Source organism: Acipenser ruthenus, chromosome 4 (genome assembly GCF_902713425.1).
Source record: "Acipenser ruthenus chromosome 4, fAciRut3.2 maternal haplotype, whole genome shotgun sequence".
Lineage (NCBI taxonomy): Eukaryota > Metazoa > Chordata > Actinopteri > Acipenseriformes > Acipenseridae > Acipenser > Acipenser ruthenus.
Window position 1 is genome coordinate 55450365 of NC_081192.1, and position 27874 is coordinate 55478238.

Genomic DNA, 27874 nt, shown 5'->3' on the forward strand with positions numbered 1-27874 from the left:
CCGCTGCATTGAAAGAATCCATTCCCAACATAGGAGGCTTGTTGCTAGGGAGCCAACTTCACTGCCCTGTGACTTTTGCTAGTGCATTGCTTAAAAAACGCTTCAACAAGTAGATATTTAATTTGCTTTGTGTTATTGTGCAATGCGTGTGTATATGATAACAGTACAATATTAATGCGTTGTTCTGAATTGTTTTGTATATTTTAGTTTGATGTGCAGTACAAAATAAAACAAACAGTAATTCTAAGTGAAATTGTTTATGTATAGTGCACCTAAGGCATGAGCTAACTCCAGGACCGCAATATAGTTATACTAATTACTGGAGCAGGAAGACAGATTGTAAGGGGAAGCTTTAAAGTGTGCCATATGGCAATTTAAAAGGAGACCCTGTGCTTTGTTAGAGATAACACTTGAGGGCTAAAACCTTTGAAAGCTTGAACAACAGGGTTCGACATTAACCGTGGCCCGGCGGCCCGGGGCCGGTAGAGATCGCAGTTTGGCCGGTAGTTATGAAGCACCACAGGCACGACTGGGTCGGTAGCATTTTTTAACTGTAAAATGTATATAGTATAGTGGATATGGCTTCCGTTTCATGAACGCTGAAAAAAACAAACAAATTTACAAACATACCCCCCCACCCCCGATAACAGCGTAATTGAACTCATCCGAACTAAGCAACCAACTGCACCAATAAGCCAAAAGTAAATCATTTAAATAAATGATAAAGAAAGAAATTATAGGGGCTCCCGAGTGGCGCATCCAGTAAAAGCACTCGCTAGAGTGCAGGATGCGCTCTATAGCCTGGACGTCACCGGTTTGAGTCCAGGCTATTCCACAGCTCCCAGGGCGCTCAATTGGCCGAGCGTCGTCCGGGGGGAGGGAGGGTTAGGTCGGCCAGGGTGTCATCGGCTCACCGCGCACCAGCGACCCCTGTAGTCTGGCCGGGCACCTGCGGGCTTGCCTGTAAGCTGCCCAGAGCTGCGTTGTCCTCCGACGCTGTAGCTCTGAGGTGGCTGCACGGTGAGTCTGCAGAGTGTAAAGAAGCGGACGGCTGACGGCACACACTTCGGAGGACAGCGTGTGTTCATCTTCGCCCCTCCCGAGTCAGCGCAGGGGTGGTAGCGGTGAGCTGAGCCTAAAATAATTGGGCATTTCAAATTGGGGAGAAAATAATAAAAAAAAAAACTAATTGGCAACGACTAAATTTAAAAAAAAAAAAGAAATTATGAAAAAATAATTGACAAATTTAGTAGAGTGACATGGAAGAAAGACTTCGACTTAATCTGGCTTCATGTGTGTGTGAACCGGATGTTTACAATATTCTGCAAGGCATATTTAAAGATGGCAGCTATTGATGTATTGCTCTGGTTTTTAATATAGAAAGCACTGGGGAGCACTTCGCTAATTTAATGAATACATTTCTTGAATGCCTACAGTAGGAGAAAGCAGTTTACGCAAGTCTGCACGGTTCTGCTAATGTCGGCATTAAACAAAGTAATTTGAGAAAAGATTGAATATATATTACTATTTTGTGAGTATTGTCGAGTTTGGCAAGATGTTGGTGTCTGATCAAAATTTCTACCAGAATTTCAGTTTCTCACACTGTCCATGTAGTTTAGGGGAGCCAAAACTAACCGTATATAAAATAACACAATAATAGTTGTAATAAAAGTTAAACATCAGGTGAATTTATTGCAGATGATAACTCATTATTTTATTTTTATATTGTCATCTAGTCAAAACATGTTAAATGTACAAAAAGCCAGATTTAACCCTTTGCAGTCCATTTATTAAGTGCGCGTCAGGTCCAATTTATTTTCATACACGCAGTTAATTTTAGACGCGCTGTTTAAAAGTATTTTTTCCACAGTCAAACGGGTTTAAATGGCCCTGCATATCAACAAAGCACTCACTAAGCATCTCCAGCCCCGCCCCACCCTTTCGTTCGCTATCGCTTTCACATATGTGAAGAAATAAATAATAATAGTCGTACATACCGATCAATCATCTCCTGATCACTCGTTTTATCACCAAACTCCTCAATAATACGATCCAAGTCATTATTTTATTACTATAACATCTCAAAAAAGCTCTGCAAATGTCCGTGATATTCTCTGTGCGCTGATTCGTAACAGCCAGCTTGTTTCCTTATGACCGCCCTATGTGATGCCAGGGCCAAGTATGACTATTCATGAGATATGCCACTCGGCCATTGAATGGTTTTCTCGCCTTTTTCCGGAGAAAAAACGACTAGAAACCCGTTTTTTGCGTTTTTTTGATGATGTCGGACAGGGTCCGACAATGGACCGGATAGGAATAATTGCAATGTCGGACCAGGTCCGACATAGGACCGCAAAGGGTTAAAAAAGAGATCGGCTATTACCATTTAACACTAGAACCACCACGGTAGTCATTTTGATGGGTTTGGATTTAAAATGTAAACGAATCTGCGTTTGTGAATGCAATGCGGTTGTCCTTTTTTTTTTTTTTTTATTTTTTTTTTTTTATTTATTTATTTATTTTTTAAACGGACAAGCATTGCATTGACAGTACGCAGATACGTATACATTTTAAATCTCATTAATCCCGCGGCGGTTCTAGTGTTAAACATATGGTATACACATAATCAGAATGGTTAAACAAATAATCCATAAGATTGTTTATTTTACTTTTGAATGGCGCTAACACATAACCTAATGCATTACTCAGCTATTAACTTGTCGAGCAGGGTGAAACAGTTTTGTACATATTATTGGGCCAGTTAAAATTGTGTCCGGGCCAGTAAAAACACTACCTCAGTGGCTCAAGGGGCCAGTAGTAAAAAATCCAAATGTAGAGCCCTGAACAATCTCCTTCCTTCCTTCCTTCCTTCCTTCCTTCCAACTTTATTTTTCCTGAGTGGAACATCAAATAGGCTTTTATGTTACAATCACTTAGGGTGGATTACGCAGATCGAGATTCAGCCTGGATCAGACTTGATCTCGGATATAATCCTGGATTGATATTTTTTCTGTTGCACAGATCGAGATTCAAATTCACTCCTAGATTACATTCCATTTTTTATTATTATAAACACAACATGTTCACCAGTATGTATTAGGTTTAGAAAAAAAAAAGAAATATATCATGTAAGATACAGTAGTTACAAGTGTACGGTATTATTCTGTACAAGTTTATGTTCAGTTACTACTGCTTATTACTCTCCGTTTTCACATCAGCTAACTTCAGCTTTTTATTCTTTCAATGCGTAGATGTGCATTTTCAATGTGTACTCTTTACGAGCCATCTCCAGAAGGGTGGGGCCAGGGTCAGCTGATTCACATCTCCGCTTTCTTACAGGCAGCGAAGTGACAGTGGGCGGGCCTTGCTCTGTGGGAGCGAACTAGTGGCTGAGCTACAGACAGCGGCATCAAGAGCCAGTGCAGTATCAATCAGTCAACTACCTGAGAAAATGTTTTGTGAATAAATACATGTTCTAGTTGATAATTCGGTTATTAATTATTATTCTTATTCATAACGCAAACATAAATTAGTTAATCAGCACATAGACTTGCTATCAAGGTAAATAACGTTTGGTTATCGTTTTTTTTATTTTTTATTCTCTATAGAATATCTTTATAGATATCAAATTTAATTTGGTAGGTTTTTTCTCAAAGAAAGAAAACGCACAGGTTTTAGTAGTTGCCATGGTTATGCTCTGATTACCACTTCACAAGACAGTGTTTCGTAATCAACTAGCGTCACAGACAACCTGAATCCAGGATTAATGGGTGAATTTTAGATTCAATCGCTGATCCGCCACCAGTCTTGATCTGTGCAACAGAAATGAATCCAGGATCCAGTCTTGGATTAGTCAATCCTAGATTGGGTCGAATCTTGATCTCGATGTGCGCAATCCACCCTTAAGGTAATAAAACAAAAGTGGACCCACGTGGTCAATGATATTCTGGTAGGTTAAGGATTAAGGGGTGATGTCAAAAGGTTAAGTCTTTATTAACTTCAACATTGTATTGTCTTGTTGATTCTGTTATGACCTTAGGGACAATGGAATACCCAACTGTTTGATTGTATTGAATAAAAGATCTTTGTTGAAATCTACAACGGAGTTCGGAATCACAATAATTATTTATACTGACGGAAGCATGAAGGAAAAAAAGAACATTAACTTAACTTCTAACTAACCTTTATTTTTACAACACTGGCGAGCCAACTAAACAAGGACTGCTTTTCTTATCTTATTTTTCTATAAAATCGGCGAGTTTGTTTAAAGCAAACTGGAGTGAACGAAATTCAGCGGCTCGAAACCGGACGGGATTACAGCTGAAAACTTTTGCAGCAACAAACATCCGACGAAAAGGAAAATCTGGAACAGACTACGTGGAACGAACCACATACATCAGTAAGTATGCAATTATTGTTGATATAATATAGTAAACAGCTGGTATAAAAACAATTGTGTAGCGTTTTAATGTGACAGAGGTATTTAGGGAATTCTTTGGGATAAGATTTCAAAATAGCCACTCTGCAAGTTCACAGACCTTGGCCAAAAATAAGCACGATTTCTGTTTTTAACAGTGTTTTAATCATTGTAAAAGAGTCATAAAATAATCCAAATTACAGAGTGTAATTGAAAGCTGGAGGAAGCCAGAAGCTGGAGGCTCTGGGCGGCAGAATGTGTGACAAAGCATTATACAGAGGGTCTGTACATTCTCTGAGGATGCAGATGTGTATGAATGTATTTTGGATGTGTGTGAAGCGTGCAAACCAAGGCAAAAAAGGAAGAAAACAAAACAAGCAAATTGTGTGATGGCAATGATTCAAACTATTAAATATTTAAAGGACAAAGTAGATCAAATACCTGAATTGAAATGTCAAAAAATTTGGAAAGTGAATCAGTAAGGAATAGATGAGAAATGGAAGCGTCTGCAGCAGAAAGGTTACTTCATGCCACTACACAATTCAAATTGAGAGGAGAAAAGGATAGATTAAATTCTGCCTCGTTTAGAATTGGGTAAAACTCAAACGATTGAATGATATTCAGATAGCATATCAGGAACTATGGTATGTTTCAGGAGAAAACAAAAATATAACTTGTGCAAAAATTGAGGCAAAAACAAAAGAATGAGATAATTCAGAGGAGAGTTGCAACTTTGGGGTTATCGCAGCTTTCTGAGCAGAGTGAGTCAAAGGAATTGACAGACACAGATAGCGACACAGAGGAACTACTTTGGGGGTACAGGAACAGGCAGCGTTACAGCAACAGCCAGTTATGGCGACAGCGGATGATTAAGATGAAGAAGATGAACAGCTGGTAGATACTGATCAGTTGTATGCAGGACGGCTTAAACGTTCTCTTGGTAATGTAGCTGAAAGAGTGAAAAATAGACTGTTCAGCAACTGTTTTCCGGTTCCCCTAAGAGGAATAAACCGACAACAATAATACAAAAACAAGTTGCTCCCATTGTTACAAGGAGAGTACTGTAGATGGTCAGTGTCTAACCACATACAATTACGCCGATCAGCCGATAGCGCGTCACTTGTCTTTTATCTGAATTAAACATTTTGCAGCAACAATTGCCAAAATGGGATGGTGTTGGGGATCCGACATCATTGGTTGATAAGGTTTGCTCCTTACAGCGAACAAGTGCTTTGACTGAAAGATTGTTGTAAATTTTTACAAGCAATATTGCTCCATGATGTCTCTGTTTCAATAGATCTTGCTACACCCCCTCCACCAGCTAATGTTAATGATCCGATTGACTGGCCAGTGCATGAGAGACGCGGGATATTCATGAATGCCTTCTCGCTTGGAAATAATCAATAGCAGTTAAAACGAAAGTGTCTCCAGTAGTCAGCAATGAAGGTCAAATTATGGGGAACTGTTTTAATTGTTGTAAACCAGAACAATGCAGAAAGATTGTGAAAGTCCTCGTATGTGTACTAATTGTAAGCGATTTGGACACACTAAACAGCAATGTTATTCGAGAGGAGGAGGTATGCAGGCTAGAGGACTGAAGCAGACAGATAAACTGTTTCAGTCAGGACAGATGCAGCACCAGAGTGTAAATACTCCTACTGCGGCGTTGTATACAGAGCTAATTGCATTGCTTCAGGGGATGCAGGCAAACAGCAGTCGGGGGACACAGGGAGGTCTGATTAATCCTTTTCACTGTTTGATATTTTATTTTAAAACACTGAAACTCAAAATCAATTATTGTAAGGTGACATTGGTTTTATGTTGGGAAATATTTTTAAGAAAAATAAAAAACTGAAATATCTTGCTTGCATAAGTTGCATAAGTAATCAACCCCTGTGCTGTGGAAGCTCCCAGTTTACACCGATGAAAGAAATTGCCCTAACGAGGACACAGTTAACTTACCATTGGCCTCCACCTGTGAACCATTAAAGTTACTGTCACATTTTCTGGATAAAAACCCCACTGTTGAAGGATCATTGGTCAGGCTGTGAATCTGAAGGAAAATGAAGACCAAAGAGCATTCTACAGAAGTTAGAGATAAAGTAATACAAATGCATAGATTAGGGAAAGGGTACAAAATAATACCCAAGTGTTTGGATATCCCAGTGAGCACAGTTGGATCAATAATCAGGAAGTGGAAGCTGCATCACACCACCCAGGCACTGCCAAGAAAAGGCCGTCCCTCAAAACTCAGCGCTCAAACAAGGAGACTTGTGAGAGAAGCCACAGAGGCCAACAATCACTTTGAAGGAGCTACAGAGTTCAGTGGCTGGGAGTGGAGTAGTGGTGCACCAGTCAACCATATCAAGAGCTCTGCATAACACTGGCCTGTATGGGAGGGTGGCAAGAAAGAAGCCGTTACTCAAAAAGTACCATCTGAAAGCACGTCTGGAGTTTGCCAGAAAGCATGAGAGTGACCCAACTGCGATGTGGGAAAAGGTTTTGTGGTCAGATGAGACCAAGATAGAGATTTTTGGCCAAACCTCAAAGTGCTATGTGTGGCGCAAACCTAACACTGCCCATGCCTCAAGACACACCATCCCTATAGTGAAGTATGGTGGTGAAGGAAGAATGGATGGAGCAAAATACAGGGAAATACTGCAAGAGAACCTGCTTCAGTCCGCTAAAAAACTGAAGCTTGGGAGGAAATTCACCTTTCAGCAGGACAATGATCCCAAGCACAAGGCCAAAGCAACATTGGAGTGGCTCAAGAACAAAAAGGTGAATGTCCTACAGTGGCCCAGTCAAAGTCCTGATCTCAATCCCATTGAGAATCTGTGGCACTATTTGAAAATTGCGGTCCACAAGCGTCATCCAACCTGAACAACCTGGAGCAAATCTGCCAAGGAGAATGGGCCAAAATCACTCCGACACTGTGTGCAAAGCTGGTACATACTTACCCCAAAAGACTTAAAGCTGTTATTGCAGCGAAAGGTGGCTCTACCAAATATTAATGTGTGGGGGTTGAATACTTATGCAAGCAAGATATTTCAGTTTTTTATTTTTCTTAAAAATATTTCCCAACATAAAACCAATGTCACCTTACAATAATTGATTTTGAGTTTCAGTGTTTTAAAATAAAATATCAAACAGAACGAAATTTCAATGTACGATTTGTAATTCAGTAATATGAGAGAATTGGTCAGGGGTCTGAATACTTTGCAAGGCACTGTGTGTGTGTGTGTGTATATATATATATATATATATATATATATATATATATATATATATATATATATATATTATTATTTATTTCTTAGCAGACGCCCTTATCCAGGGCGACTTACAATTGTTACAAGATATCACATATATATTATATATATATATATAATATAATTTTTTTTTTTACTGACACCGGTATTTACACACCCTTATGTGTTTGTTTTTTTGTTATTTGTGTTTCAAGACATATTTGGTTTAACTAATTCTGGCAGAGAACTGAAATACATGGAATGATTGCTATGCAAAGAAGAAAAATGCTATGCAATAGGAGTCTCACTTCCATTTACATATGTAATTCTGTTATTGAAATTTAGACTAATTTTTATAGGGCTGTGTTCGATGGTTCGTTTGCTAGCCATATGTATAATGCATATTACGTAAACAAATGTATTAAAATCCGCTACTAAATTGTTATACATTACGTAAAACTGTACATGGCTCCGATGCCATGTATGGAGCAGGGTATAGTATCCAAAGCAATGGGCTCATACCTCTAGTGGCTGTATTGCTTCAGTAAAATATGTATTGAATATCTAGTGTACAAGACAGTGCAAGAGAAGTGCTATGGTAGAATATGTATGAAACATACAAAATATACGCAAACACTAATAATTTCAATTTCGAAAAAGCTCCTCCAGATTGTGTTAACCAGAAGCACATTTTTTCATTCGCAATCTCGACAGCAAAGCACTGTATAGCGTAAGCTGTATTGAAATAAATGTCTCGAAACCCCACTGCTGTTTGGGATTTTTTTGTTAAATGCCCAGATGACCAAAAAAAAAGTTGAATGCAAACTGTACAAGCGACTCGTATCATGGAGGCAGTAACCAATCTCTGGGCTCACTTGACAAGCGTAAGTTCATATTATTATTATTATTAGTATTATTTGTATTATTAATATTATTAATATTTTTTAGTAGTAGTAAAATGTGACTCCTTGGAACGGTGACTATTAAATAAAGCTTTGTCCGCTGCAGCTGGTGCAATGCAAGCTTACTGTATATATTGCAAGCAGCATCAATTACGTGTAAATAAACAATGTGTATTTTTTTAAATTTAAATTATAAAAACATGATTACTGGTAAAATATTAGGATTTTCAATCAAATATAAACAAGTAGCTATGGTGACGTCACCAATAAATTATGCAAATGAGTACCATTGTAGGTTCGAACCTTCCTTCGGTACTGTGTTGCAAACCTTTTGAAGGTCAAAATGTAGCCTTCGTTGCAGCCCTACTGATTTAAAGGGGCACAGGTAGTGTGCTCATTTGTTTGTTTGTTTATTTTGTTTGTTTGATAAAGCCATTGTCTGTATACTGCTAGCCTGCAATAAAACTGAGAAGGGTAGCAGCAGACAATGATAGAATTGGGAAAACAAATTGGGATTTCAAAAATGAACTCACTGAAATTACAAATTGGCAAATTACAAGATACTGTGGGATGGGAAGGATTGTAACAATTGTTTAACCCTATAAACTCCAAGCCATTTTTGCCTGTTTTTTATTGTTTTTAGTTTTTTACATAAATCCTCATAACCATAGGGGTCACATGCAATATATCAAATGAAAGGGGACACATTGGGGATTCAGGAAAATACATCAGTAACAATCCTAGACTCACCATTTTTATAATAGGTTAGAAAAAACACAGAAAATAATAAACGCTTTTTAGAAAAAAAAAAAAAAGTTTAGGGTTAGAAATGACAGCTCAAATATAACTATTTAAAATAAAACTTCAATATCTAAGGAACATCTGGTAAAAAATTTAGCAAATTGAACAAAAAACAAATAAATCTATGTTCACTATAAATAAATTAAATGAATAAATATATATAAACAAATAATGATAACATAATAAATACATGTATTATTATTATTTAGATATTATTATTTATTTAGAAGACACCTTTATAGCTATTACAGGTATTTACATAGACACACACTCGCTCAAATTCACGTAGCCTGGTATGTAAACAAATGGTTCTGAGCGTATCAGTAAATGTGCAGGTGCCCAAGTCTGCACCAAGATCGATTACAGCCTGCAGCAATGTACATAAGAACATAATATAGTTTACAAACGAGAGGAGGCCATTCAGCCCATCTTGCTCATTTGGTTGTTAGTAGTTTATTGATTCCAGAATCTCATCAAGCAGGTTCTTGATGGATCCTAGGGTGTCGGCTTCAACAACATTACTGGGGAATTGGTTCCAGACCCTCACAATTCTCTGTATAAAAAAGTGCCTTCTATTTTCTGTTCCTTATGCCCCTTTATCTAATCTCCATTTGTAACCTAGTCCTTGTTTCTTTTTTTTAGGTCAAAAAAGTCTCCTGGGTTGACATTGTCTATACCTTTTAGGATTTTGAATGCTTGAATCAGATCACCGCGTAGTCTTCTTTGTTCAAGGCCGAATAGATTCAATTCTTTTAGCCTGTCTGCATACAACATTCCTTTTAAACCCGGGATAATTCTGGTTGCTCTTCTTTGCACTCTTTCTAGAGCAGCAATATCCTTTTTGTAACAAGGTAACCAGAACTGAACACTATATTCTAGGTGAGGTCTTACTAATGCATTGTAAAGAATGCTTTACGCATACGTTTGATGAGGGAAAAAAACCTAATATACTATACTTTATAAACTATATTATCTAAATAAGTATAATTAGAAGGAATATTATACTTGCATGTCCTGCAAAGGATCCAGTCCTTCCCCATATGCGTTCTCCTCAGCAGAATCGCAGCTCTCTATACCGGAGCCTCCATCACTTTCGGTTTCACTCCATCTCTCTATCTCTTCTAAAACCTCCAAAGCAGTCTATTTTTTTTTTTTTTTTTCAGACTTTGAAGGCGGTCTTGTCCCTTTGGAAAATGCTGTTTGCATTTGTAGTATGTTTGTTTTTCTTTCAGAATTATATACAGTGCCGTGAAAAAGTATTTGCACCCTGTCTGATTTTCTGCATTTTTGCATATTTTGCATATTTTTGATACTGAATGTTATCAGATCTTCAGCCAAAACCTAATATTAGATAAAAGGGACCCTGAGTGAACAAATAACACACACATTTGATACATATTTCATTTATTTATTAAAGAAAGTTATGCAACACCCAGTGCCCCGGGGTGAAAAAGTAATCGCCCCCTTAGACTCAATAACTGGTTACGCCACATTTAGCAGCAATAACTGCAATCAAACGCTTCCTGTAGTTATTGATTAGTCTCTCACAGTGCCGTGGAGGAATTTTGGCCCACTCCTCCATACAGAACTGCTTCAACTTGGTGACATTTGTGGGTTTTCGAGCACGAACTGCTAGTTTCATGTCCTGCCACAACATCTCAATGGGGTTTAGGTCTGGACTTTGACTAGGCCATTCCAAAACTTTAAATTTCTTGTTCTTCAACCATTCTGATGTAGACTTGCTCGTGTGTTTCGGATCATTGTCTTGCTGCATGACCCAGCTGCGCTTCAGCTTCAGTTCACGGACGGATGGCCTGACATTCTCCTGTAGAATTGTCTGATACAGAGTAGAATTCATGGTTCCTTCAATGATGGCAAGGTGTCCAGGTGTCCTGATGCAGCAAAGCATCCCCAAACCAAAACACTACCACCACCATGCTTGACCGTTGGTATGAGTTTCTTACTGTGGAATGCAGTGTTTGGTTTTCGCCAGACGTAACGGGGCCCATGTCGGCCAAAAATTTCCACTTTTGACTCTGTCCATAGAACATTGTTCCAGAACTCTTGAGCATCATCCAGATGCTTTTTGGCAAACTTGAGACGAGCATTCATGTTCTTCTTAGTGAGCAATGGTTTCCGCCTTGCTACTCTGCCATGAATCCCATTTTTTCCCAGTATCTTTCTGATGGTGGAGTCATGAACACTGACCTGAGGCGAGAGAGGCCTGCAGATCCCTGGATGTTGTTCTAGAGTTCTTTGTGTCTTCCTGGACGATTTTACGCCTTGCTCTTGGAGAGATTTTGGCAGGACGGCCACTCCTGGGAAGATTCACTACTTTCCCAAACTTTCTCCATTTGGACAATATGGCTCTGACTGTGGTTCGGTGGAGCCCCAGAGCCTTAGAAATGGCTTTGTAACCCTTTCCAGACTGATAGACATCAACTTTTTTTCCGGAGGTCTTCAGGAATTTATTTTGTTTGTGGCATGATGTGCCTCTAGAACCTGTGTGCTGACAACTTCACTCTGATGGTAAGGGACAAATTTAGTCAGATTTATATTGGGCAGGGCTGGCCCAAATCAGGCCTGGTTGTGTGGTCCAGTGGTTAAAGAAACAGGCTTGTAACCAGGAGGTCCCCGGTTCAAATCCCACCTCAGCCACTGACTCTTTGTGTGACCCTGAGCAAGTCGCTTAACCTCCTTGTGCTCCGTCTTTCGGATGAGACGTAGTTGTAAGTGACTCTGCAGCTGATGCATAGTTCACACAGCCTAGTCTCTGTAAGTTGCCTCGGATAAAGGCGTCTGCTAAATAAACAAATAATATTATTATTATTATTATTATTATTAATAATAATAATAATAATAATAATAATAATAATAATAATAATAATAATAATAATAATATGTGTGCTGACAACTTCACTCTGATGGTAAGGGCCAAAGTTAGTCAGATTTATATTGGGCAGGGCTGGCCCAAATCAGGCCTGGTTGTTAACCAAAGTACTTAAACAGCTGACCCTAATTATCCCTTTAATTGGGTTGAGTTAACTAGGGGAGGCAATAACTTTTTCACACCTGAAGATTGCATGTTTGATTACTTTGCACACCAAACAAATGAAAGAAGCACTAAACTTTGGTGTAATTATTTCTCTGACTCCCTCTGACCAAATACAATGTGAAAAATGTGTAAAACTGCAGAAAATCAGACATGGGGCAAATACTTTTTCACGGCACTGTATTTTGTATTTTTATTGTTGCGTTCACTCTGTTTCTATCTCTCCATCTCCTGTCTGAGTTAAACTTTCGCACTTGATTACGCAACAACAGGTAGACTGAGAAAAGCATGTGATACGTTATTAGAAAGGGCCAAGCTTCCCCTTTCATTTGATACAGGGCATCTATATTATACAGCACAGAGCTTATAGAGTTAAATTTGTTTTATACTCATTTGAAGTATTTAAAAAAAAACAAACAAAAAAAAACTTGAAGTTTCTTTTTCGATTCTGGGCGATGTGCCCATAAATAGCTGTTTTGTGATATGAAACAAAAAGGAGAAATCGCACTTTTATGCCTCAAATGAGATCTTGGGAATAAATAGCCTTTTTAAAGGTGAAACAGATTATTGAAGCTAGAGCAGCAATCATTTTTGTTTTCTCTGTTACAGGCTGCATCGAGTGTATGCATTCCCAGATGAGAAATTACTTTATGCAAAAAAAAAAAAAAAATTGTGAAGGGCTCCATTTAAAGTCCAGTTGAAATCAGGTATTATCAAAAGAATTAATACTGCATTTGATTTTCTCCTAGGTTCTTAAATGAAGTGATTCAGTGATTCCTGATTCTGATGGGAGATTCAAGTATTGGGACATCGGTGGAGACAACAATGAAACGGCTGATCATACAGAACTTTTACTCTGACAACGGGACCATCGAAACTGCTATTATGTTGAAAAACAAATGTCTGATTACGAGATCACCTACCATGGAATTTTTTAATAATGTGACATTTGAATGATGATTCACTGTAGTGTTGAATATGTCTTAAATAAATGAAAGAAATTTATGTTAATATTATTTGTAACAATGGGTTAGCAATAGAAAGTGTTATGCAAAATGCTTACATCTATGGGGGTATTGTTTTGAGTTTTGTATAACTATAAGGAGAAAAGGAACAGTTGCTTACTGATGCATTACAGATAGATAGTTAAACATTCACACACTATTTTAGTACTTGTTCAATGCATAGTAATAATTTTACGTCATAGTTCTAGTTTTTAATCAATCTTATGTGCATCATAAGTAGGCTCGCTACTTTTCAATTGTAATCGGTAAAGCTCGTTAAACTTCGAATTCCCCAAAAATATGAGTTTGACTGAAATAAATGTATATACGATAAACGTCGTTAAAACCACTCGCTATTTTTTTTTATTTTCTTACCAAAAATAATAATTTAAGCAATCATCTTGTCTGTGTAGTTTTTATACTTGCTGTCTGTCCCTTCTCCGTTCTGCTCTGAATGGCGAGGAGTCGCTGTCAGTCAAATCAGTGATTCCTTAATAGACTAGTGTAGTTTCACCGTCAGTCATTTCATCCTGTCCTGACAGATCTCATTGGCTGAAGCAGCGATAGAATGCTCTCATTCGTTTAAATGACTGTCAGTCATCAGACCGACTGTGCACTTCCATTTGCTAGCTACAACGCCTGTCATTCAAAGCACCTACTTTGAAATTAGCAGGTTAAGGTGTGGGTAAGCGTTTGCTATTATAGGTGTATATGGTGACAGTTACTAGTTTGATTTGAAAATGGGCCGCATGAGGAAAACACTTAATGAATATTGTGCACAATACCCTGACCGACGACAGAAGTCTCCGCGGCAGGACGAAGTGGGCCCGTCAGCCTTACCTTCAGTGAGTCCAGCTGTGCTTAAGGAGAGGGGTGGAGCTCGGAATAAGTGCAAGTTAGTTCTGTTCAACTATCTAATGTTTTGTTCTGTGCAAATTTTTACTTGTATGTATAAAAGTCTGTGTAATAGACTTTGTATGCTGCGTTTTCTACGGTTTATTTGAGACATTTTTTTAATTGGTGTAGGATCTATATCTAGATGTAGGTGTAGCTTCGCTGTGACCAAACGTTATTTCAATTAGAATGGTTTTGTTGCATGTTGAATATGATAAAGGGGTTTCTCTAATTTCTCTAAATGAGACATTTCTCAATGGCATAAGTTGTTTTTTTATAAGCATAAAGATCAATTTCACCCATGCTCTGCTTGAATTGAAAAATAAATATCGAATTAAAATATAATAGTAGCAAGTCTAATCATAAGGTTGAGATGGTCTAAAATATTGGATTCTAGAAAGATGGAATTTTACGTACGCAAATGCAAAAATCATAAGGAAAATTGATGTTTAAAAAAAAAAAAAAAAAAAAAATTAAAAGGAGGGGACATGGGCAGAACATACACCAGTTAAAAGTAACACAGGTGTGCCAGAAGATAAGTGGTTTCTATTAATAGTAATTAAACCACTGAAATGGAAGTGTACCCGTTACAACAGGTAGAAAGGGCAGTGCAGGTAGATCAATATGGTGTATTCTGAGCAACCACACAGAATCTTTATATGGTAATATTAAGTGCAAGTCACCCCCTGGTTTTTGTTTTGCACCAATTCACTTTGTTCAGATGGGAACATTTTTTTACCTGACCTTGAAGCCAGTGGATTCAAGATTACAGCCTGGCTTTACAACAACTACCTGGCACCCGAATCAAATGTTTTGTACCTTTTGAAACTATGCGACTGCTCAGAAATATCCTTTTGGATTATTTTTCTTTTTTCTCTTCTTTCTTTTTTTAGTTTAAGTAGTGTAAATCAAGGAAACAGGAAGAGATATAAAGTGTTATGTTTATGAAGGAAAAAGAGCATCTTTATAAATATTTTTTAAAGAAGGGAATGTTGGAGAAACATGCACTTTAAGATTAACTGTTTAGTTTTAAATTGTTAGTATTGGGATTTCATTTAGTTAGTTAGTAAAAGACAATTTGGGTTTAATAATTACTGGAGGAGGAAGACAGATTGTAAGGAGAAAGCTTTAAAGTGCACCAAATGGCAATTTAAAAGGGGACCCTGTGCATCGTCAGAGATAACACTTTGGGGGCTAAAAGCTTAAACAATCTCCTACCTTCCTTATCTTTGAAACTTTATTGTTCCTGAGTGGAACATCAAACAGGCTTTGATGTTACAATCACTTAAGGTAATAAAACGAACGTGGACCCACATGGTCAATATTCTGATTAAGGGATGATGTCATAAGGTTAACCCCAGCATTGTATTGTCTTGATTCTGTTATGACATGTGCTTAGGGACAATGGAATACCCATGTGTTCGACTGTATTGAATAAAAGGTCTTTGTTGAAATCTACAACGGAGTTCGGAATCGCAATCATTATTTATACTGACGGATGCACAAAGAACACTAACTTATAAATAACCTTTATTTTTAAAACAACAAAAGGCAAAGACACCATTTCTTAGAGCAATAAGACCATTTTAATGGTATAAAACAAGAAACAACTCTTGACTGGTCCTTCCTGCACCTAAGTTTATACTGTTGAAATTGTTTTATTCAGCAAAAAAAAAAAAAAAAAGTCTTTGCCTTCAGAGTGAAGTCTTTTTTATATAGTAAAACAGTGCTTTTGACATGGCAAGTATTTTGAACTGCCTTATTTGGGGAATAATTACCTTCTAAAAAACAGTACTTGCTTTTCTTTGTTTAACACTCCTTTTAATAAACTACATGTGGAAATACTAGGTGTAGCACTGTGCAGAGACTTGCATGTATTTGTATTGAATGCGTGCTCAGTAAGTACATATTGTACATTTTATGCTGATACATCTGCCCAATTTTGTAGGTTTGCAATTTCTGAACCTGTTACTTCATAACAGCAAGGTTTGCTTGGTTTCTTAGAGCTTCTTAATTGTAAAAAATAAATAAATAAATAAAACAAATAAACATTTGCTTCTCTATTCTCAGCAGTTAGTCCTTCAGTTTGTCCCCCTACGGTTTAACAAAGTGAGGCGCCTAGATTGAGACACAAAATTCTGGGGGGGGGGGGGGGTGGCGGCGCAGGATGACGTCAGACCCGGAAGACAGTGGACAGACAACAGACTGGGGTAATGAAAGCACTGATGCGCGAGTTTAATTTACAAATAAAATATTTAAACACAAAACAAAACACCCAAACTAAACGACATGTGGGCCAAAATAAACAAATACGGAACACAAATAGCAACTAGTAGTATACTGGTTGCAAAACCAGCATACGTAGCAATTGTTCTATCCTGTAGTAATAGTTTTCACAGTTCACGCTTCATTCCGCTTGTACACACTCCTCCCGTGCAACCAAAGCTGCAGGTCTTTTATATTATGGCAGAGGGATCAACTGGCTCTTAATTGTTAATCCCTCGGCCATAGTTTGCACGAGTTTAATAAATCTGCGAGACTAATTTAATTAATTACAAGCCGACAGTCACACAGTCTCACGAGTAAAGTACAAAAATACAAAAAGCTAGACGCTGTTTGGGGGGCCAGACACACAGGTGCGATCCCCTGCACATAAAACATAGAATGGGGTCCCTGCCGTTTGGGGACTTGAGAACCTGAAAGGATGGAAGAAAAGGGGGAACTCTGGCTCGGAGAGCTGCCCTCAATTAGGTGAATTATAGACTTCCAAAGCTGGGAGAGAGACGCAACCGAAGAGAGCCTTGTGTTATGAAGGGACAGCTTCTACAGCGAAGTTTAGCAAGAATAATCTTAGCCCTCAGATAGCGAGGGTAGTGATAGATAATGAGATGCTAAAAGGATGGTTTTGGCCAGGGATCCCCTCTGACTCGTGGAGAACGCTCCTGTGGAGCTAAGGGAAGCGGAGCTTAACCAAGGGTTGGAGAAAATGAGATCACTAACCCCCCAAAGAATGGACCCCCGGCTCCCCGCTAAAAAAAGTCCTGTATGTGCAGACAAGCAAGAACTGCCAATGCATACATTTAAGAAAGAACATGAAAGAAAACATTTAACATAACAAAGAAGGTTAGAAACTGGCTCCCTATTGACTGTGAAGACCCTCTGCTTGGTGGAAAGGAAAAAAAAAAAAAAAAAATCTTTTTTAGGGGGAAAACCTTTGGTGGCCCAGGAAGAGGGGTCTTCCCCACTCTGGACATACTAGCAATAGACTGACGTGCAGAAGATATCTCAGATGGGGAAGAATGTACATGTGATTCAACTGCTGATGAGATCCAGTTCCCCATATTTTTACTTAGATGCTGGTTAATCTTTGCTCTTGCTGCTGATGTGGTTGATTATAGCCCATAATCCAATCCTGGTTGAATGGGGTCAGATTAATCCTGCTTTGAGAGCGGAAGGTCAAATAGGTGGTCCAGCCGGTGGAATAAGATGATCTGGAGGAAGGGACAAGTGCTGCAGCCATGTATTCTTGCGCTGTATCGATAAGTTCACTGATAATTGGATTCAGATAAAAATTAGCTTGTTGAACTGGGGTGTCACTGCTGGAGTTGGCAGAGCTGTAGGGACCAGACTGTGAAATCTGTAATCGAGAGTGCGTCAGCTGCATTATTATAAACCCCCGGTAGATGGCGCACTTGGATTAGAAAATTATTTGATCCTGAAATCCACTGAAATCCTTGGGCATCAGGACTAAAACCTCAGATTTGATAAAAGTCTTACTCAGTACCACACTGGAGGGAGATATCCAGAAAAAAATACATAAAAAAACAACAAACACACTTCATTTGTTTATATTCTATAGTCATTTTTTCTACTTGTAGCACCTGAAATGAGCCAGTTTTTTTCCAGTGCTTCCCCAACATGTACTACGCTGTGTAAAAATTTTAAACTGATTGAACAAAGGGATCAAATTCTACATGCATTTTTAGAAAGCTAGGCCCAAGGGTCCCCAAACCTCTCCAAAAATGAATATTGTGTAAATCGTTATGGCCAGTCATACACTAGTTTCTTGAGCAAGTTCTAAAAGGGATGTTACCTTCTGGCACCTCACATGCTATACATTGCCACATGAATTCGATTTTGTAATCCTCTTTTTCTACTTTTTTGTCCAATATTTCATTCAAAAGGTGCCCTTTTTGGAGAGCTTTGGGGTGCCCGAAATGTATTCATGATGAGTATGCATGACAAATACTCTCAGTTCATATGCCACAACTGTCAGGCTCATTGCTCTCACATAACTGTGTGTTTGTGCAGGAGAATGTTTCTACTGAGACTTTTCTGTGTCTCTGAATTTTCAGTACCTGACTCTGTATTTTTGTTACTCACTTGCTTGAAAGTATGTAAATGTCAAGAAGCAAAATAATGAGGAGATTTTTTTTTTCAAAATAAAGTGTTTACTTCAAATCAAATATTTTCTTTTTCAAACAATGAATACAACTGAACAAAAACCTTGTAATAATGGAAATATAAAAAAAAGTTTGCTAAACACCCCCATGCAATAATCTAAATCAATGAACATCAATGAGAAAATAATAGACGGCTGGGAAGCAACAATTATTTCTTGCAACTTTTATTGCATCATAAAGATCAGGGACCGTATAGAGCAGCACAGCACAGACGAGACATGGTCTTACTCTTTACTATGCAATAAAAGTTGTTAAAAAAATGTTATTTCTGTGTGCCCCATGAGAGTCAAATGGTTGCATTTTCTAATATATATTTACAGTAAAAAATCCATATTGAAAATGACGCATAATAATAATAATAATGATAAATGTAGTGTGGATCCATTATACTTACAAATCCTGAAGAGGATCCAATCCATCTTCAAATGCTGCTTCAGACATTGAATCAGCGCTCTCCAACCCAGAAAGTTGATCATTTTCACCATCACTTTCACTCCTATCCATCTCCTCCAAAACTTCAGAGACTGAATCGACTTATTTTAGGATGCTTTGGAACACTGCTTGCCATTTAGTTCGATTTTACAAATTTTACAAATTGAAAAATGATCAGAAAATGGTAAGAAACCTTGATCCGGTGTGCGTAATGCTGCGCTCTCCCATGCAATACATGTGGCTCATTGATTACTCTTCAATGGATTAGGCTACAAACAAAGGTATGATTGGACAGCTTGTGACCTCCCCTACAACGTGATCATGGAGATTTCACCATCAAACAGATTGTTGTAAGGCCAGAGCAGCGAAATGCACAGCTAGGCGATCTGAGTTGTTTTGAACCGTGAAGTACTCGACACATTGCGAAGGGGATATCTCAGCGGTGAAATGGCGCATTCGGAAAATTCCTTTGCTGTTTGACGGTAGGAAAGCAATGTTTTTGATATTGAGTCAGCTTTTTTTGCTCTTTTGCTTTTGTAATAATATTACAGATGATTTATTATAGGGGTCTGCTTAAACAGGTAAACATGGATGTCAGGAAGGCCAAAAGAGATCTAGAAAGAAATATTGCCAGTGATGCTAAACATAATCCTACACACAGGTCTTGATGATTTCAGCATCAGTGAAATAGAGGTATTAAGTAAGCTACAGGAACTAATAAATAACAAATCACTGGGTCCAGATATGATTTATCCAAGGGTGATTAAGGAAACAAGGGTATAAATAAGTGGACAACTGGCTACTATCATGAATACTTCTATAGAAACAGACAAGGTCCCTGAAAACTGTAAGCTTGCAAATGTTGTACCATTATTTAAAAAGGGGGATAAGACAGACCCAGGTAATTATAGACCTATTTGCAATATTAAGAGGTAAGCTTGAAGACTATTTATATAGCAACAATATTATAGGGGATAGCCAGCATGGGTTCAGAAGAGGGAGGTCATGCTTAACTAATCTACTTTTGCTTTTTTGAGGATGTTACAGCTAATGTAGATGATGGCAATGCTTATGATATAATTTATCTTGATTTTCAAAAAGCCTTTGACAAAGTTCCACATGAAAGACTGAAGTAAGTAAATTAAAGTCTGCAGGAATACAGAGGAGGACATGTAATTGGATACAGAACTGGTTAAAAAGCAGAAAGAGTAATTGTGAGAGGTGTAAAATCAGATTGGTGGATGTACTTAGTGGGGTACCACGAGGGTCTGTACTTGGACCGTTACTGTTCCTCATTTATATAAATGACTTGGACCTAGATACACATTGCAGTTGATACCAAACTTAGCCCAGCTAATTCAAAGGGATTTGGACCATCTCTGTAACTGGGCAAACTTGTGGCAAATTCATTTTAATATTAAGAAATGTAAAGTTTTGCATATTTGGTGTACAAATCCATGTTATAAGTATAAAATGAATGGAGTGGTGTGACAGGGTGCTTGTGTCGTGTGTGTGGGTAACCGCTGATATAAAATGAATGGAGTGGTGTGACAGGGTGCTTGTGTCGTGTGTGTGGGTAACCGCTGATATAAAATGAATGGAGTGGTGTGACAGGGTGCTTGTGTCGTGTGTGTGGGTAACCGCTGATATAAAAAAAATGGAGTGGTGTGACAGGGTGCTTGTGTCGTGTGTGTGGGTAACCGCTGAGATAAAATGAATGGAGTGGTGTGACAGGGTGCTTGTGTCGTGTGTGTGGGTAACCGCTGATATAAAATGAATGGAGTGGTGTAACAGGGTGCTTGTGTCGTGTGTGTGGGTAACCGCTGATATAAAATGAATGGAGTGGTGTGACAGGGTGCTTGTGTCGTGTGTGTGGGTAACCGCTGATATAAAATGAATGGAGTGGTGTGACAGGGTGCTTGTGTCGTGTGTGTGGGTAACCGCTGATATAAAATGAATGGAGTGGTGTGACAGGGTGCTTGTGTCGTGTGTGTGGGTAACCGCTGATATAAAATGAATGGAGTGGTGTGACAGGGTGCTTGTGTCGTGTGTGTGGGTAACCGCTGATATGCAAGACAGAGACATGGGAGTTGGAGTTGAAACGGCTCTCAGGTGCGCAGGATTTATTAACACAAAACAAAGTAAACAAAAGGGCTATGTGACGCTACCAGTGATGGTCACATACTGTAGACCTGTACAAAAGGCAAAATATAACACAGTACAAAAACTACAAATAAAAAGGTGCCACACAGGGCGAGTGCTTGCCTTACTAAACGAGGCGTCCTGCTCCAGGAACCTGCTACATAGACGCGTAACCCTCGCTATACATTACTTAGGATCAATATCCCTAAACTTAACCTACTTATCAGCCGGTATTCTTACGGCGACTCATGCTTCTTCATAATGCCTTGGCTGGGTACTGTAGGGTCCTGCCTAGGTCAGATTTTTACGACCCACTTCCGACCCGGACCCGCTACTACAGGACCTGACCCAAAACCACAACCCGCTGCAACACCCTCTTCTTACCTGCGACCCTGCTTTGACTGATTTTGAGCTGCTTTGACTGATTTCACTGAATCAACAAGGACTAAGTTTAAGCAGTGTCCATAGAAAGCATGCTTTGCCACTTCCTTAATTCTAGAACATTTCCCACTCATTACTGCAGCTCCATCAACTCCTTGACCTACCAGGTTCTCTTTGTAGTCAAGTCCATATGATTCCAAACACTGAATTATTTTTCTGTCAATCCTTCTGCATCCAAATACTCAGCTTCTTGGAAATGTAAAAACTTTCATGTATTGTCCCATTATAATACCTTAAGACAACAGACAGGTGTTCTTTCTTTTTCATGTCTTTGGTTTCATCAGCTATTATGGAGAACTGCTTATTTTCTTTCACTTCATCGATGATCTGTTTTTAAACAATGTCTGCCAAGCATTGGAGCATTTCATTTTGTATGGTGTTGCTTGTGTATTTTGCATTCTGATGCTCCAACAACTTTCTTTCTCCTAATGGATTTTGCTTTCCAACCAAATGTAGAATTTCCAGAAAGTTGCCTTTATTTTTAGACTCTTTAGACTCACAATGTCCTCTCTGAGCAATGTTTTGTGTTGCAGTTAAAAGGAGCACTTCTGCAATCGTCTTGATATATTGCCGGTTCTCTTGTATCTTTTTTTTGTAGCTGCAACACAGAGGTGTTACCATCTGCCATCCTCTGGTATTCTTTCCAGGCTCCCATTGCCAGGGCATGGCATTCTGATTTCACATGTGAAGCAAATCCACCATCTTTGGATGTAGCCTTTTTCCAGTTGGAGTAACCTGTTGATGTGAAAACTGGGTCGGCGGCAAGCAAAGCAGTACACTGCATCTCTGCTTTGAGAGTATTCCAACCATGAATGTGCTTTGCACCACGAGGACTGAAAACTTCTTGCGCCACCTCCTTGAATTTTTTGAGGGAATCTTTTGAGAACAGGTCTCATTGGTTCATCATTTCTCAATCTTGAAATACGTAAAATAATAAAAAAAGTAATATATGATGCTTCTATTTATGTAATGTGATGACATTAAACATATATTTACTAGTTTTGCACAAGACTAATGTTATTAAAGCATTTCAAAACAATTAGAGATATTAACTCTCTACAACTCAACTATCTTCTTTGATATATACAGTAGCCTCCAGGATTATTCATACCATTGATACAATGGAACTGAATGTTTTAGCAATGAGAGAGAGAGATGTTCACCATGCATCAATACAGTATGTAAAACATAAGAAATGTATGGATACATATGTTATTTTGTTTAGTAGCTTTAATGTTAAAATATGATAAAACATACCCTATGGTCCAGTTGTGACAGGAGTCTCAGTATCCAGTGGGAGCACTGCTGGTCCAGATGGAACAGTTTCATCATCACACTCACTGTCCAAAAGACAATCACGTGCAGAATCACTGGGATTCTCAATAATATCCTCAAGTAATTCTGCATCAGAAGGACATGATTCATTGTCTGAAATCTCCTCTCTACTTCTTTTTCTCTGCCTCTGACTGCATTCATCTGAAGAAGAGCTTGCAGATTCTTTGCTTACTTCTTTTGGCACCAAGAACCTATATTATAACTATAGTCATATTAAATCATAACCTATATGCACATATACAGGGGGATTTTGAAAGCTTTTTTGGAAAAATAGCTGGCCTGAGGTTAATTTGGAGTAAGAGAAAGTGGAACAAATTTTGTACAGGAACAAAATGTTTTGAAAATTACCCTTATAGTGACAATTAACTATTTTAAACACCTTAAATAGTATATGTGTATGGAACATGACATGACAAGTCTCTATTACTAATATTATTATGATGAAGAAGAAGGCAGCAACAATAATATTTCATTTCAGGATGATCTTGGCAAATAAGGCATTAATCCATTAGGATTGTGTTCTGTAATAACTGGTAAGTATATGATTTTAGGTTAAAGAACATTGGTGTTTTTATTATAAAACAAAACCTTTCATACATTATTTTCAATTCAGCCAGCTTTTAACCACTTCCAAAAATGAGAAGACGTTATTTATATAGGCTATTTCAATAATTTATTTGACGTTTAAAGACAGTTAAGAAGACGCGTGTTTCCTCATGTATCGTTATACTCCTTGAATTTATAAATAAACTTGCATTAACCTTTACAATATTACTACTATACTAAATAAAAAATACTAACACTGAGAAGTTTTTATTTTCTTTAAGCCAATTAAAACCATACAAAAAATCAACACATTTCCCTGTTATAGATTCTCAATTTTTTTATTATTTTTTTTTTTTTACCACGGCCAAAAAAATAATAAAAAAAATGCCTGTATTGCTTTATAATTTCATTTTCAACACAAGACGAGGAATTATTCATTTTAAATGACTCCTACTCCATCAAAGGCGACTTGCAATGTTTAATATGAAAATGCGTTTTTTACGCTTTTCATATATGATACCCAACTTGTTGATGACATAGGAAAGAGATAATAGCATTGGGGTTGATACATAATTTGTTGGTAACATTCACGAGAGATTTTCATTCTATGTCTTATCTTTTTTATTTGAAGTATTTATTATTTTTATAACCTTGGGTTCTGCTCCGTTTGCCTGGAAACTCAACTTCACAGTCGTGAGTGGTCAGGTGCTGTTTCAAAGTACCGGTACCCCAGCCCCGCCCTCCTCCACATGTCATCTAATTGGCCTATACGGGCTTTCTATAAAAGTTATATGACAACCCCATCCATTAAAAATATTAACAAACATATTTAAAGACTAAATCCTGGTTAGGGATGCGGGGGGAGGGGATTCCAATTTCCACTCAGTCCACGGGTACATATTTTACATTTGGGTTACCAGCTAAGGTGGCAGAGCTCTCAGGTGATGGCCCCGTCTCCTTCAGGCATGATCTTCCATGAACGGCAGGCAGTTCCTCCTGCTGGCTTCCAGGCAGGCAGCCCCTCTTTCTCCCTAATCAGCAACTCCTCCCTCGCCAGCTTCCGGGACAGGAACTCCTTCCTCGGCCTCTCTGATGTTCGGGATCTGTCGGTTCCTTCTAGTCCCCCTCCGGTGGCTGCTGAGGGTTACCTGTGGCCTTCCCATGTCCCCCCAAAAAAATTTCAGGGACTTGCTCCTCCATGTCTCTCTGTAGTGGGGTGATCTAGCTTTGCTTCGGCGGGATGCAGCAGAATCCACTTTCAATACCATATGTGACAGATGGAAGTAGGGGACACGGACTTTGAAAAGGATCTCGGGGTTATAGTGGAGTCATCATTAAAAGTATCTCACCAGTGTGGTGAGGCAATTAAAAAGGCAAGTAGAATGTTACGCTATATTGCAAAAAGTGTGGAATAGAAGTCTAGAGAGGTTATGCTAAGATTATACAATACCCTAGTTAGACCCCACCAAGAATATAGTGTTTTGATCACCTCACTACTAAAAATACATTATGGCACTTGAAGAAACAGTGAAGGGCAACTAGCTTGATCCCAAGACTTAATGACATGAGCTATGAGGACAGCTTACCGTATTTGCTCAAGTAAAAGTCGACCCCGCCCATTGGGTTTGGGTATAATTATTTTTTTTCCCCAAAAGATTATGAGCCTATTAAGTTATTAAGTGAGCGTGTGGTTTGAGGAACTGATGCAGGACTGAGTATAGACCTATGGTCGGTCTAGTCTAAGCAATTACTGACTACGGATTAGGTCTAGATCTAGTGACCAGCTAAAACAATTGATAATATTTACTAATTTAAAGTATTGTGCAGGCACTACGAAAGTACTTAAAAAAAAAAAAAAAAAAAAAGATGTCGAGCAGAAAATCCACCAACGTGAAGATAGCAACCCCTTCGAATATAAAGTACAAATCCCACATCAAAAATGTTTAAGTAAACATCTTTATTATTAAAAATAGTGGCCAGGAATTTCTAAAAAGCAAATCACATACAGTATCTTTCGGGTTTCAACTGTCAATTGCTATTTTAATCTTACCAAAAAATAAACAATTGATTTCAGCTTTTCTCAATGCTAAAGTTACCGTAATAATTGTTAGTGTACCTTACATACAGTAAATATTTTTAAAGTATCAAAGACATATGGTACCTACCGATGGTACTTAATACAATATATAAAACAACAATCAATGAGTTTGCTACAAGTCCAAAGCCTGGCTTTTTCAAGTTTGCACCAGCAGTCTTCTCTGCATGGCCACTACTTATCCACCCAATCCAGCGCTGATGAACACGATCCTTAAAAGGCTTGTTTAAGGCTACATTGAGAGGTTGAAGCACACTTGTAAGACCCCCAGGGATGACTTTGGTAGGTGAGAGTGGCTTTCACCCTTGCTTTCACCGCAGGTGTCAAGTGTGCCCTAAACTGGTCCCACACTAACATGGACGGCTTCTTGAGTAGTGCGCCAGGTCTTGTGCACCAGCCCTTCTCCAACCACAGCAAGATGCCGTCCTTGTCCATCTAGCCCTTGGGATGACAGTGAATCAGCACACCTGAGGGAAACTTCTCACCCTTGGGAATTTTTTTCCTCTTAAAGATCAACATGGGTCGTAGTTTTGTTCCATCAGCCATGCAGCTGAGTAAAGTGGGTGCGCTCATGTCCAGTCGTACGAACATACACAGTCCTTTTTCCCTTTTTATCAATGGTTCGGGCCCCTGGCATGTCAAAACACATTTGTGTCTCATCCATGTTGCCTATCTGTGATAACGGGAAGTTGTGCTCCTGATGCAGCTTGATTACATAGTAGATGAAGTTAATTATCCTGTTCTCCAAATCAGCTGGCAATTTCTGAGCAATCTTGGTGCGCTGACGTAGTGCAAGGTTATGTCTTACCAGGAAACATCTACACCACCCTAGGGAAGCCTTGAAAGATGGCTGTACAGCATACTTGGGATCCTTAGAAAGTTTTTTAGCTTGTAGTCTAATAAGTAACATAGCCACAATATATCATTTTTTTGCGTTGCAATCCGCTGTACTAAATATTTCTCCATTGCAGTATAGCTGGGCTGTTTCCCACGACGTGCACATTTGCTTTTGGGCATATCCAGTTATTTTCAGCTTCCTCCAGTCACAAACTAGCTTCTCTGTCACACCAAACTCCTGTGCTGCCTTGGAGTTGCTGTTTTCGGCACATTTCACAACCTTGAGTTTGAATTCGGCATTGTAAGGGAGTGTTTTATCTTCATGACAGGTGTCACCATTGTCACAGTGTTGCTGGCTGTATTTTTTTACTATTTACTAATACCGTAATAAATAAATATATATGCTTTGGAAAAGGCAGCTAAAGGCATACAACTGAAGGTAACTCCTGAAATTGAAACTGTTGTTAGAGTGCACTTCAGGCATTAGTTTGCCTAAATATATGTATTAACCTTTTGCGGTCCATTTATGCAGCTCGTCTCAGGCGCGTCAGGTTCAATTTATTTTCACACACGCAGTTTATTTATGTTTAAAAGTATTTTTTTCACAGTAAAACAGGTTCAAAAGGCACTGCATATCCACAGGACACTCAGTACTGCATCTCCAGCCCCGCCCCACCCCTTGTTCGCTATATTTTTCACATACCTCTTAATAATAGTACATACCGATAAATCATCTCCTGATCACTCGTTTTATCATCAAACTCCTCAATAATGCGATCCAAGTCATTATTTTATTACTATAACATCTCAAAAACCTCTGCAAATGTCCATGATATTCCTTGAGCGCTGGATGCAGAAGCAGCTGTCTTGTTTGTTTATGTCTGTGTTATCTCTGTGGTGCCGGGGCTAAGTGTATTGCTCAGATCCACCCGTTTTTCTTTTTGTTTTTTTTGGGCTCCTATTGGTCTCACTTGACCATTGAATGGTTTTCTTGGCTTTTTCCGGAGAAAAAACAATTCGAGACCTGTTTTTTACGTCTTTTTGAGGGCCCGACATTGGACCGGAAAGGGAAAATTGTAATGTTGGACCAGGTCCGACATGGGACCAAAGGGTTAGATATTCTGACGGTGTTTGAGATGCAGATTTGCAAACATAACAGTTTTATAAGCACTTCTTCCTAGAACCGCCAGACGCATCATTTTGACGCTTATTACAATACAGTAATTTTTTTTGTTTGTTTTTTTGTATAGCCTTGTGACAGT

General features: G+C 38.5%; 1 protein-coding gene and 1 long non-coding RNA gene across 2 annotated transcripts in view; both read left to right on the plus strand.

The window, feature by feature from the left end:
• The window catches only part of LOC117399323 (zinc finger and BTB domain-containing protein 10-like), an 83585-nt gene that overhangs the window by 15671 nt on the left and 40040 nt on the right, over positions 1 to 27874 (plus strand). The window lies entirely within an intron of this gene.
• LOC131736903 (uncharacterized) lies at positions 7748 to 13428 on the plus strand. Its single transcript, XR_009328488.1, has 2 exons — positions 7748 to 8552; positions 13173 to 13428. It is a non-coding gene; the product is annotated as an uncharacterized LOC131736903 (long non-coding RNA).